Below are 13,569 nucleotides of genomic sequence, written 5' to 3'. Positions count from 1 at the left end.
TTCTTCTGATGTCATTTTCTTCTTGTCCTGGCATGGGTTTTTCTTTCTGTTAGTTATTTTAAGGTAAGTTTGAGGTCAGCAGTTTTCTCTATAGACCAGTCCATTCAGGGGCCCTTTTTAGGTGGGAAATATAAATCCCAGAATGAATTACCTTCAGTTTTGCTGTGTGTAAGCTAATTAAAAGAACCTGATGAGGGCCCTTCCATCTAGGTTGGAGAGATATCTTTGAAAGATACCTTTTTCAATATACATAATTTCCTGGTTGTAGGTCGTGGGACATCTGATCTTCATTTGAGGATAGATTACTGTATTAACCTTCAGAAACAAGTTTAGAATGTCCTGTTGATAATTTAATTAAAGACTTGCAATAATGTACTATATCCCCTTTCAATAATATAGGTTCATCTAATCCTTTATCCAATACCATTGGTCTCCCTGTGATAATCTCAAAAGGAGAAAAAATAATGTTAACCAAAAGAGGTGGATTGTGAGTTTGAGGAGGACCAATGGAAGAGCTTTAGACCAGGGAAAGAAGTAAGCATTCATAATCTTAGGCAATTAAGTTTTAATCGTTCTACTATTCTTCCTACTAACCCAGAAGACTAAGGGTGATAAGCACAATGGAAATGTTGCATAATTGACCAAATCTTACACATTTAACAATGAGTTAACTCATGGATATATTGTAAAATAAGATATTGAGCTCCAAATGGAAGGAGAAGCTTCCCATTTGAGCCTATTTACGGTTGCTAGATCTGAATCTTCCTCCCTTTTGGGTCCAGTTATCATTTTCTTTTTCTGGGTCTATTCCCTGAAACTTTAACAATATGTCAGTAAGGTTACTGGGAGGCTAAAAAAGTAATGATTAGTTAGTTGTTGACTTGTAAAGCCACTGTTTTGTCAAAGTGATCAGCCATAATTTCCTATTGCTTTCGCAGTGTTAGACTTTGAAAGAACTGACACCTTAATAATACCAAGTCCACTCAGTAGCACAATTGCATCTAATAATTTTGCTACTGTTTTCCCATTTTCAATAGGCCATCCTGAGGATGTTAAAAATCTTCTTCATTTCCAAAGCATACCAAAATCATGTGCCACTCCAAAAGTGTAGCAGCTATCTGTGTACGTATTAGCAAATATACCTTTTGCCAAATGGTAGGCTTTTATTAATGCTATTAATTCAGACTTTTGGATGGAAGAGACATTAGGTAAGGGATTATTTTCAAAAGTAAACACTGGAGCAGCAATGACAAAGCCAGCCTGGTTTCATGAGGTCTTCACAGATATAAGCCATCAGTGAATAATATAAAATCAGGATTATCCGTAGGGCTATACTGAAGGTCAGTTCTAGGAGATAAACGATTGTTAGCTAAAACAATACCATCATATTTTCCATTAACGACGTCTCTATCTTCTGGGAGAAAGGTGGCCAGATTAAGTTTGTTACACCTGTGGGGAGTTATGTTTGGTGAGAGCAAGTCAATTTTATGAGAAGTTAATCAGCTTGCTGAATAATGTTGTGTGTGAGGAGACATACCGAATGGTGCACAAAAAAAGTGAGAGCATGACTCATACTCTCTTTCTTGTGGTCTGACACAGCACAGCTATTGCTATGACAGCTTAGAGACAAGGGGGAAGGCGCTTAGGTATTGAATCTAGCCGTTATCTGTTGACCAATATCCTATTGGTCAGTAATAACTACCATGTTTCTGGGTTAATACTCCTGATGAGACACCCTTGTTTTCAGGTACAAAGAGAAAAAAAGGTAAATCATAATTTGGATGCCCCAAGAAGGAGGCCTTTGACAGGACTTTTTTAAGGGAATTGATGGCTTCATAATGTCTGTTTCCTAGCATAGAGTTTAAGGTTGGTCTTTTTATTGTTTTTGGTTTTGGTTTTGGTTTTTATTTTGGCCACACTGCTCGGCCTGTAGAATCTTAGTTCTCTGACCATGGATTGAACATGGGGCTCTGCAGTGAAAACACTGAGTCTTAACTACTGGACCACCAGGGAATTCCCAAGGTTAGTCTTGTTTAAGCAAATGATAAAATGGTTGAGCCACTAAAGAAAAGAAAATAGAATATAATTCCTGCAGTAGACTGCAATGCCTAAAAATCCTCTTAATTGTCTTTTGTCTTTTAGGTAGGGAAAGCCAAAATGCCTTTCACTCTACCTAAATCAATCAAAAGCCCATCTTTAGATGTAGCATATCCTAAATATTTCACATTAGCCTTACAAAATTCTTATTTTTGGACACTTTATGTCCCTTTAAAGTAAGTACAGTGTGTCTTGCTGAATATTTGTCAAATAATTTTGATAAACAAAACTGCAAATCATCTACACATTGTATCAAAGCTGACTTATGAGGAAAACCTAGATAATCTAAGTCTGCTCTTAATATCTGGGTAGAGTATGTGGAGCATTCAGTATAGCCCTGTGGCATCACAGTCCACATATATTGCTGTTTATTCCAAGTGAAAGCAAAAAGATATTGTTCATCAGGATGTACAGAAATACTAAAGAATGCACTGCAGAGATTTATCCCAGAAAAGAGAGGTCACTATATTTAGGAATATGGTACACTAAGTTACAGGGATTCGGCACTACAGAAGGGTGAGGAATAATAATAACATTGATAGATCTCAAATCTTATACAATTTTCCAACCCTTGACATTAGTTTGTTTTTGTTTTTGTTTTTTTTCTGGCACAATGGGTGAATTTCAAGGGTTGGTGCAAGGCACAATAAGTCCTTTCTCAATGTAAGCTGATACCAAAAGTTTTATTCCTTCTATGGCTTCCTGCCTCAGTGGTTATTGATCAATATTTGGCAGGGGTTTATTTTAGTTTATGGTAATTTTAATGAGTGATGGAAAATGGATTTTCCCTATGTCAGTAGGATCAAATGCCCATAATTCTTCAAGGACTAAGCTTAGCAATTTTTCTTGCTCTGTATCACCCTCATTATGGCTCACAAACAGTACATGATGAAAGAAATCTGATTGAGCCTTCAGGTCTAGAAACAGTTCTCTCTTAGAAGTAAAAGAAATATGAACTTCATAAGTTTCTAATAAATATCCATGTATCAGGTGAATAGGTGCCCTTTCTACTAGGAAAAAGGAGTACTTTCCTTTAAGTTCTCCTAAGTAAAATTCTAAAGGTAATGACTTAAGAGACTTCAATAGGCACATTAGAACCCACTACCATCTGCACTGAAGTATTAGTCAAAGAGAGGGAGCCTTTGATTTTGGTAGGGTTTAACACTGAAAATGTGAACCCATATATATTAGGGCTTTAATTGTTTCTCATTTTATTGTCATGGATAATTTTCCCTGGGCATTAGAGAAGAGGAAAGACTCTCCAAGTTCCCTCTGAGCAGCCTTATTCATGTTTAGCTTGGTATTCTAGTCTGAAATCCAATTTTCCCTTGAAGCTTTATTTTTCTACAGTCCCTTCTCCAATGACCTGTTTTTTTACAGTAAAGGAAAATACTAGGTTCACTCGTCAGTTGTAGACTGAACAGGATTTGTTAAACATAGACCTAACTTGATTAATTAATTGGTACAATTGAAAATTCATACTGTCAATAGATGTATTTCTCTCCTTCCCTGTGATGGTTTTGGAAACTTGGTTGGCCAGTAACAAGGGTGATTGTATGTAATACAAATCGATTTAATTTGTGTATTTTAGTTAGACTAGCCAATGCCTCTTCCATGACTTCTAAAAAAGTTGAGTTAAGCAAAGGATCATCTTGGTGCTTAGAGAATGATTCAGATGTCATGTCAGAATATTGTTTAAAAGTTTCCTCAAGCTTCTCATAATAATGTGGAATTGAATCATCTGCTAAATCTTTTACACTGCTCAATCTTTGTCCAGTTTACATTTTTCAGAAAAAGCTCTGAGATAAAGTTTATTAATTTATGAGCTAATACTTTGCATTCAACTCAAGGCTGTGGACTGGGCAAATCAAAATCCCTTAATGGGTGTTTTCTTTTTTTTTTTTTTTTAACATCTTTATTGGAGTATAATTGCTTTACAATTGTGTGTTAGTTTCTGCTTTATAACAAAGTGAATCAGCTATACATATACGTATATCACAATATCTCCTCCCTCTTCCATCTCCCTCCCACCCTCCCTATCCCACCCCTATAGGTGGTCACAAAGCACCAAGCTGATCTCACTGTGCTATACAGCTACTTCCCACTAGCTATCTATTTTACATTTGGTAGTGTATATATGACCTTGCCACTCTCTCACTTCGTCCAGGTTTACCCTTCCCCCTCCCTGTGTCCTCAAGTCCATTCTCTATGTCTGCATCATTATTCTTGTCCTGCCCCTGGTTCGTTAGAACCTTTTTTTTTTTTTTTTTAGATTCCATATATATGTGTTAGAATACAGTATTTGTTTTACTCTTTCTGACTTACTTCACTCTGTATCACTGATTCTAGGAAGATCCACCTCACTACAAATAACTCAATTTTGTTTCTTTTTATGGCTAAGTAATATTTCATTTCATATATGAGCCACATCTTTATCCATTCATCTATCTATGGACACTTATGTTGCTTCCATGTCCTGGATATTGTAAATAGAGCTGCAATGAACATTATGGTACATGACTTTTTGGATTATGGTTTTCTCAGGGTATTTGCACAGTAGTGGAATTGCTGGGTTGTATGGTAGTTCTATTTTTAGTTTTTTAAGGAACCTCCCTACAGTTCTCCATAGTGGCTGTATCAATTTACATTCTCATGAAGAGTGCAAAGTATTCCCTATTCCACACACCCTCTCCATTATTTATTGTGTGTAGATTTTTTGAATGTGGCCATTCTGACTGGTGTGAGGTGATACCTCATTGCAGTTGTGATTTGCATTTCTATAATTATTAGGGATGTGGAGCATCCATTCATGTGTTTGTTGGCAATCTAAATACCTTCTTTGGGGAAATGTCTGTTTAGGTCTTCTGCGTATTTTTTGATTGGGTAGTTTGTTTTTTTGAAATTGAGCACATGAGGTGCTTGTAAATTTTGGAGATTAATCCTTTGTCAGTTGCTTCATTTACAAATATTTTCTCCCATTTTGAGGGTTGGCTTCTGGTCTTGTTTATGGTTTCCTTTGCTGTTCAAAAGCTTTTACGTTTCATTAGGTCCCATTTGTTTTTATTTGTTTTTATTTCCAATTCTCTCAGATGTGGGTCAAAAAGGATCTTGCTGTGATTTATGTCATAGTATGGTCGGCCTATGTTTTCCTCTAACAGTTTTATAGTATCTGGCCTTACATTTAGGTCTTTAATCCATTTTGAGTTTATTTTTGTGTATGGTGCTAGGGAGTGTTCTAATTTCATTCTTTTACATGTAGCTGTCCAGTTTTCCTGGCAGCACTTATAGAAGAGACTGTCTTTTCTCCATTGTATATTGTTGCCTCCTTTATCAAAAATACAGTGACCACAAGTGTGTGGGTTTATTTCTGGGCTTTGTTTCCTGCTCCATTGATCTATATTTCTGTTTTTGTGCCAGTACCACACTGTCTTGATTACTGTAGCTTTACAGTATACTCTGAAGTTAGGGAGCCTCTTTCTTCCAGCTCCATTTTTCTTTCTCAGGATTGCTTTTGCTATTCGGGGTCTTTTGTGTTTTCATACAAATTGTGAAAATTTTTGTTCTAGTTCTGTGAAAAATTCCATTGGTATTTCAATAAGGATTGCATTGAATCTGTAGATTGCTTTGGATAGTATAGTCATTTTCACAAAGTTGATTCTTCCAATGCAAGAGCATGCTTTATCTCCCCATCTGTTTGTATCATGTTTAATTACTTTCATCAGTGTGTTATAATTTTCTGCCTACAGGTCTTTTGTCTCCTTAGGTAGGTTTATTCCTGGGTATTTCCCTCTTTTTGTTGCAATGGTAAATGTGAGCATTTCCATAATTTCTCTTTCACATTTTTCATCATTGCTGTATAGGAATGCAACAGATTTCTGTGCATTAGTTTTGTATCCTGCTACCTTATCAAATTAATTGATTAGCTCTAGTACTTTTCGGGTAGCATCTTTAGGATTCTCTATGTATGGTATCATGGCATTTTCAAACAGTGACAGCTTTACTTCTTCTTTTCTGATTTGAATTCCTTTTATTTCTTTTTCTTCTCTGATAGTCATGGCTAAAACTTCCAAACCTATGTTGAATAATAGTGGTGAGAGTTCTCAACCTTGTCTTGTTCCTGAATTTAGAGGAAATGTTTTAGTTTTTCTGGCTGTAAGTTTGTCATAAATGGGCTTTATTATGTTGAGGTAAGTTCCCTCTATGCCTACTTTCTGGAGAGTTTTTATCATAACTCGGTATTGAAATTTCGCAAAAGGTTTTTCTACATCTATTGAGTTGATCATATGGTTTTCCTCCTTCAATTTGTTAATATGTTTTACCACATTGATTGATTTGCTTATATTGTAGAATACTTGCATTACTGGGGTAGACCCCACTTCATCATGTTGTATGATCCTTTTAATGTGCTGTTGAATACTGTTTGATAGTATTTTGTTGGGGACTTTTGTGTCTAGACTCATCAATGATACTGGCCTGTCATTTTCTTTCTTTGTGACATCTTTGTCTGGATTTGGTATCAGGGTGATGGTGACCTTGTAGAAGGAGTTTGGGATTATTCCTCCCTCTGCTATATTTTGGAAGAGTTTGAGAAGGATAGGTGTTAGCTCTTCTCTAAATGTTTGATAGAATTCACCTGTGAAACCATTGCATCCTGGGCTTTTTTTGTTGGAAGATTTTTAATCAGTGTCAATTTCAGTGCTTGTGATTGGTCTGTTTATATTTTCTGTTTCACCTGGTTGAGTCTCAGAAGGTTGTGCTTTTCTAAAAATTTGTCCATTTCTTCCAGGTTGTCCATTTTATCGACATATGGATGCTTGTAGTAATCTACCATAATCCTTTGTATTTCTGCAGTGACAGTTTTTACCTTCTCCTTTTTCCTTCCTATTGCTTTTAATTGGACTAGTCTCCCCTTTTTTCTTGATGAGTCTGGCTAGTGGTTTATCAATTTTGTTTATCTTCTCAAAGAACCAGCATTTAGTTTTATTGATCTTTGCTATTGTTTCCTTCATTTTTTTTTCATTTGTTTCTGATCTGATCTTTATGATTTCTTTCCTTCTACTAATTTTGGGCTTTTTTTGTTCTTCTTTCTCTAATTGCTTTAGGTGTAAGGTTAGGTTATTTGATATGTTTCTTATTCCTTGGGGTAGGATTTTATTGCTATAAACTTCCCTCTTAGAACTGATTTGCTGCATCCCATAGGTTTTGGGTCATCTTGTCTTCATTGTCATTTACTTCTAGGTATTTTTTGATTTCCTCTCTTATTTCTTCAGTGATCTCTTGGTTATTTAGTACTGTATTGTTTAGCCTCCAGTGTTTGTATTTTTACTGATTTTTTGTGTGTAATTGATATCTAGTCTCATAGTGTTGTGGTCAGAAAAGATACTTGATACAATTTCAATTTTCTTAAATTTACCAGGGCTTGATTTGTGACCCACATATGATCTATATTGGATAATGTTCCATGAGCACTTCAGAAGAAAATGTATTCTGTTGTTTTTGGATGGAATGTCCTATAAATATCAATTAAGTCAATTTTGTTTAATGTATCATTTAAAGCTTGTGTTTCATTGTTTGTTTTTATTTTGGATGATCTGTCCTTTGGTTAATGTGCAGTGTCAAAGTTCCCTACTATGATTGTGTTACTGTCAATTTCCCTTTTTATGGCTATTAGCATTTGTCTTATGTATTGAGGTGCTCCTAGGTAGCATGCATAAATATTTACAATTGTTATATCTTCTCGGATTGATCTGTTGATCATTATGTAGCGTCCTCCTTTGTCTCTTGTAATAGTCTTTATTTTAAAGTCTATTTTGTCTGATATGAGAATTGCTACTCCAGCTTTCTTCTGATTTCCATTTGCATAGAATATCTTTTTCCATCACCTCACTTTCAGTCTGTATGTGTCCCTAAGTCTGAAGTGGGTCACATGTAGACAGCATATATATGCGTTTTGCTTTTGTATCCATTCAGCCAGTCTATGTTTTGTTTGGAGCATTTAATCCTTTTACATTTAAGGTCATTTTTGATATGTATGTTCCTATGACCATTTTCTTAATTGTTTTCACTTTTTTATTGTAGGCCCTTTCCTTCTCTTGTGTTTCCTGCCTAGAGAAGTTCCTTTAGCATTTGCTGTAAAGCTGGTTTGGTGGTGCTGAATTCTCTTAGCTTTTGATTGTCTGTAAAGTTTTAAAATTTCTCCATCAAATCTGAATGAGATCTTTGCCTGGTCGAGTAATCATGGTTGTATGTTTTTCCCTTTCATCACTTTAAGTATGTCCTGCCACTCTCTTCTGGCTAACAGTTTCTGAAGAATGACCAGCTGTTAACCTTATGGGGATTCCCTTGTATGTTATTTGTTGCTTTTCCCTTGCTCCTTTTAGAATTTGTTTCTAATTTATTTTTTGATAGTTTGATTAATATGTGTCTTGATGTGTTTCTCTTTGGATTTATCCTGTATTGGGCTCTCTGTGCTTCCTGGACTTAATTGATTATTTCCTTTGCCATATTAGGGAAATTTTCAACTGTTATCTCTTCAAATATTTTCTCAGTTCCTTTCTTTTTGTCTTCTTCTTCTGGGACCCCTATAATTTGAATGTTGGGGCATTTAGTGTTGTCACAGAGGTCTCTGACACTGTCCTCAATTCTTTTCAATCTTTTTCCTTTATTCTGCTCTGAAGTAGTTATTTCCACTATTTTATCTTCCAGGTCACTTATCCATTCTTCTGCCTAAATTATTCTGCTATTGATTCCTCTAGAGAATGTTTTACTTCATTTATTGTGTTGTTCATCATTGTTTGCTCTTTAGTTCTTCTAGATCCTTGTTAAACATTTCTTGTATTTTCTCCATTCTAGTTCCAAGATTTTGGATCATCTTTACTATCATTACTCTGAATTCTTTTTCAGTAGACTGCCTATTTCCTCTTCATTTCTTTGGTCTCCTGGGTTTTTACCTTGCTCCTTCATCAGCTGTGTGTTTCTCTGTCTTTTCATTTTGCTTAACTTACTGTGTTTGGGGTCTCCTTTTTGCAGACCGCAGGTTCGTACTTCCTGTTGTTTTTAGTGTTTGTCCCCAGTGGCTAATGCTGGTTCAGTGTCTTTTGTAGTCTTCCTATGGAGGAGAGTTGTGTCAGTGGTCTGATGGATGAGGCTGGATCTTGTCTTTTGGCAGGTAGGACTGTGTCCAGTGGTGTGTTTTGGGGTGTCTTTGACTTTTTTATGATTTTAGGCAGCCCCTCTGCTAATCGGTGGGTTTGTGTTGCTGTCTTGTTAGTTGTTTGGCATAGGATGTCTAGTAGCTTGCTCGTCACTGAGTGGAAATGGATCTTAGTGTTGAGATGGATATCTCTGGGAGAGCTTTCATCATTTGATATTACATGTGGCTGGGAGCTGTCTGGTGGACCAATGTCCTGAATTCAGCTTTCCCAACTTAGAGGCACAGGCCGGACACCCAGCCAGAGGACCAAGATTCTGTAAGCCACACAGCTCAGAAGAAAATACACAAAAAATGAAATAAATAAAGAAAAAAAAAGTAAAATGAAATAAAGTTATTAAAATAAAAAATATAAAAATTATTTAAAGTGAACAACATTAAAATGTAATTAAACGGAAAAAGAGAAAAAGAAGAGATCAACCAAACCAAAAAACAAATCCACCAATTATAACAAGTGCTAAAAACTACATACAAAAAAAAACAATAAAAATAAATAATAAATAAAATAAAATGAACAGACAGAACCCTGGGACAAATGGTAAATGCAAATCTATACAGACAAAAATCACACAAAGAAGAATACACATAGACAATCACAAAAAGAGAAAAAGGAAAAAAAAAATCTGTATATAAAAGAAAAAAAAAGGAAGAGATCAACCAAATCAATAAACAAATCTACCAATGAAAGTAAACTCTAAATACTAAACTATTGTATACCTAAAACCAGAAACAAATTAGATTCAGAAAGCAAAACCCAAGTATACAGTTGTTCCCAGAGTCCACGGCCTAAATTTTGGGATGATTCATTGTCAATTCAGGTATTCCAGTGATGCAGGTACATCACGTTGATTGTGGAGATTTAATCCACTGCTCCTGAGGCTGCTGGGAGAATTTTCCCTTTCTCATCTCTGTTCACACAGCTCCTGGCTTTCAGCTTTGGATTTGGCCCTGCATCTGCATGTAGGTTGCCAGAGGGCATCTGTTCTTTGGGCAGAAAAGACGGGGTTAAAGTGGCAGCTGAGTAGACCGGTGTGGTGTTGCAACAGCCTGAGGCATGCTGTGTGTTCTCCCGGGGAAGTTGTCCCTGATCACAGGACCCTGGAAGTGGCATGCTCCAGACTCCTGGGAGGGTTGGTCTGGATAGTGACCTGTGCTTGCACACAGGCTTCTAGGTTGCTGCATTAGCTGCCTTAGCGTTTCTTGCCTGTCTCTGGTGTCCATGCTGATAGCCGCAGCTCAGGCTTGTCTCTGGATCTCATTTAGTCAGTTCTCTGATTACCCTCTCCTTGCACACCCTGAAACTATTGTTTCTTTCTTCTTACGCAGTTCAAGACATTTTCCCAGACTCCCTTCTGTCTAGGTGTGACACACCAGCCCCCTTAAGGCTGTGTTCATGCAGCCAACTCCAATCCTCTCACTGAGATCTGACTTCTGAAGTCCGACCCTCAGCTTCCAACTCCCACCGCCCTGGCGAGTGAGCCAACAAGTCTCTGAGGCTGGTGATTGCTGGTCAGCACTGATCTTCTGTGTAGGAATCTCTCTGCTTTGCCCTCTGCACCCTTATTACTGCACTCTCCTCTGTGGCTCTGAAGCTTCCCCACCACCACCTGCTGTCTCTACCAGTGAAGGGGCTTCCTAGTGTGTGGACAATTTTTCCTCCTTCACAGACCCTCCCTGAGGTGCAGGTTCCATCCCTATTCTTTTTTCTTTTTTTTTTTTAATGTTTTTATTGGAGTATAATTGCTTTATGATGGTGTGTTAGTTTCTGCTTTATAACAAAGTGAATCAGGAATACACATACATATGTTCCCATATCTCTTCCCTCTTGCATCTACTTTGCTCCCATACACCCTATCCCACCCCTGTAGGTGGTCACAAACAACCTAGCTGATCTCCCTGTGCTCTGTGGCTACTTCCCAATAGCTATCTATTTTACATTTTGTAGTGTATATATGTCCATGCCACTCTCTCACTTTGTCACAGCTTACTATTCCCCCTCCCCATATCTTCAAGTCCATGTTCTAGTAGGTCTGTGTCTGTATTCCTGTCTTACTTCTAGGTTCTTCATGATCATTTTATTTTTCTCTTATATTCCATATATATGTGTTAGCATATGGTATTTGTTTTTCTTTTTTCTGACTTACTTCACTCTGTATGACAGACTCTAGGTCCATCCACCTCATTACAAATAACTCAATTTCATTTCTTTTTATGGCTGAATAATATTCCATTGTATATATGTGCCACATCTTCTTTATCCATTCATCTGTTGATGGACACTTAGGTTGCTTCCATGTCCTGGCTATTGTAAATAGAGCTGCAATGAACATTTTGGTACACGACTCTTTTTGAATTATGGTTTTCTCAGGGTATATGCCCAGTAGTGGGATTGCAGTGTTGTATGATAGTTCTATTTGTAGGTTTTTAAGGAACCTCCATACTGTTCTCCATAGTAGCTGTATCAATTTACATTCCCACCAACAGTGCAAGAGTGTTCCCTTTTCTCCACACCCTCTCCAGCATTTATTGTTTCCAGATTTTTTGATGATGGTCATTCTGACCGGTGTGAGATGATATCTCATTGTAGTTTTGGTTTGCATTTCTCTAATGATTAATGATGTTGAGCATTCTTTCATGTGTTTGTTGGCAGTCTGTATATCTTCTTTGGAGAAATGTCTATTTAATTCTTCTGCCCATTTTCGGATTGGGTTTTTGTTGTTGTTGTTATTCAGCTGTATGAGCTGCTTATAAATTTTGGAGATTAATCCTTTTGTCTCTGTTTTTTCTTTGTTCTTTTGCCCTGCCCAGGTATGTGGGGACTTTCTTGCCTTTTGGGAAGTCTAAGGTTTTCTGCCAGCATTCAGTAGGTGTTCTGTAGGAGTTGTTGTACATGTAGGTGTATTTCTGATGTATTTGTAGGGAGGAAGTTGACTCCACATCTTACTCCTCTGCCATCTTGAAGGTCTTTCTTAACGGGTGTTTTCATTCTGCTTTCTCTATCCATTCATTTGTCTTATTTTCAGAAACCAATAGCTCTATTAGTTGATGTACATCTGAAAACCTGTAGTCATAGATTTGAACAGTTAACTCAAATTCCATAGCAAACCCCAACTAGAATCAGGAAAGCTCTAAGTTCTGCTCAGGTCCAGAGTTTATATGTAAGCACAAGGGACTGTCTGCCACTTCCTGTAATAAGTTTCTCCTAAAAGGAAGTTATAATTATTTCTGATTTTATGTCACCCTTTACCTGGGGAGAGGAAGGAGCAGGAGGTTGATGATGGAATAGAGGAAGATATTGTCTAGGTTAGGTGGTTCAGAAAAAAAGAGGATATGAGGGAGGAGCAGAGGGAGAGACAAGGTTAATGTTAGTGACTTTTTTCTGTTCCAATATTGTTTCAAGCAATATTATTTTTTGGTTCCTGAAACAAAGTTTCTTTATTGTACCTTTTTAGAACATCCTAAATACCAACTGAAATAAGCATTCCATTCAGTCTCTTTGATCTTATGGCCAGGATGCACAAAAATTTGTGGATGTCAAAAGAATTCCAATTTGGCCACGTTAGGTTGAGATCTCCTTTAGTATAGTTTCTCCAATCAAGTATTTGCAAGTATGAATTCCATATGTATGGTGCATAAATCTGGCTGAGGTGTTAGTTGAAGACTGGCAATCTTTAGTTCCTTTTTTTTTTTTTTTTTTTTTGCTTTGTAAGCTTTGTTCTCCTTTCCAGGGTTGGTTTGTCAAGCTAAAAACACTAGTGATGATTGTGTGATGTGCCAACTTGCTATTTTGGAGCTTAACTCCTCTAGGTGTCACCCAAGATTCATTTCAGCTCTCATGTGTCTGTTTCTCTCTCAGCAGTCTAAAACCACCCTGGGTGTTTGGATCACTGAGTGGCCAGCTCTTGTATATCATCCCAGGACAGGCAACTTTTTAGTTAGATGAGTGGATTTCTATATGAGACTGCTACACAGTATGAGGACTTGTCTCCTTCACTCCCAAAAGTTTCTCAGTGGCCTGAGAAAGTGAATGCTGGCTGAGAGATGTCCTTTCTTCAGAGTTGAAAGCTCTCATGAGATGTCTTCCCTTTTATCCTGACAAACTCTTTTAAAGTTGCCAATTCAAGGAAAACTGGCAGATCAGTCTCCTACTTAATTATCCAATTCAACCTTACACAGTGGCTTTCAACTAAGAAAATCTCCCCAGTGTTTTTCAATGGAAGATAAACCAGGTACCTCTTCTTGAACCTAAGTTCAAGGAAACC

The sequence above is a fragment of the Kogia breviceps genome, chromosome 16 (assembly GCF_026419965.1).
Source record: "Kogia breviceps isolate mKogBre1 chromosome 16, mKogBre1 haplotype 1, whole genome shotgun sequence".
NCBI classification, from domain to species: Eukaryota; Metazoa; Chordata; class Mammalia; order Artiodactyla; family Physeteridae; genus Kogia; species Kogia breviceps.
The sequence above is the reverse complement of the archived record's forward strand: the minus strand, read 5'-3'. Positions refer to the sequence as shown.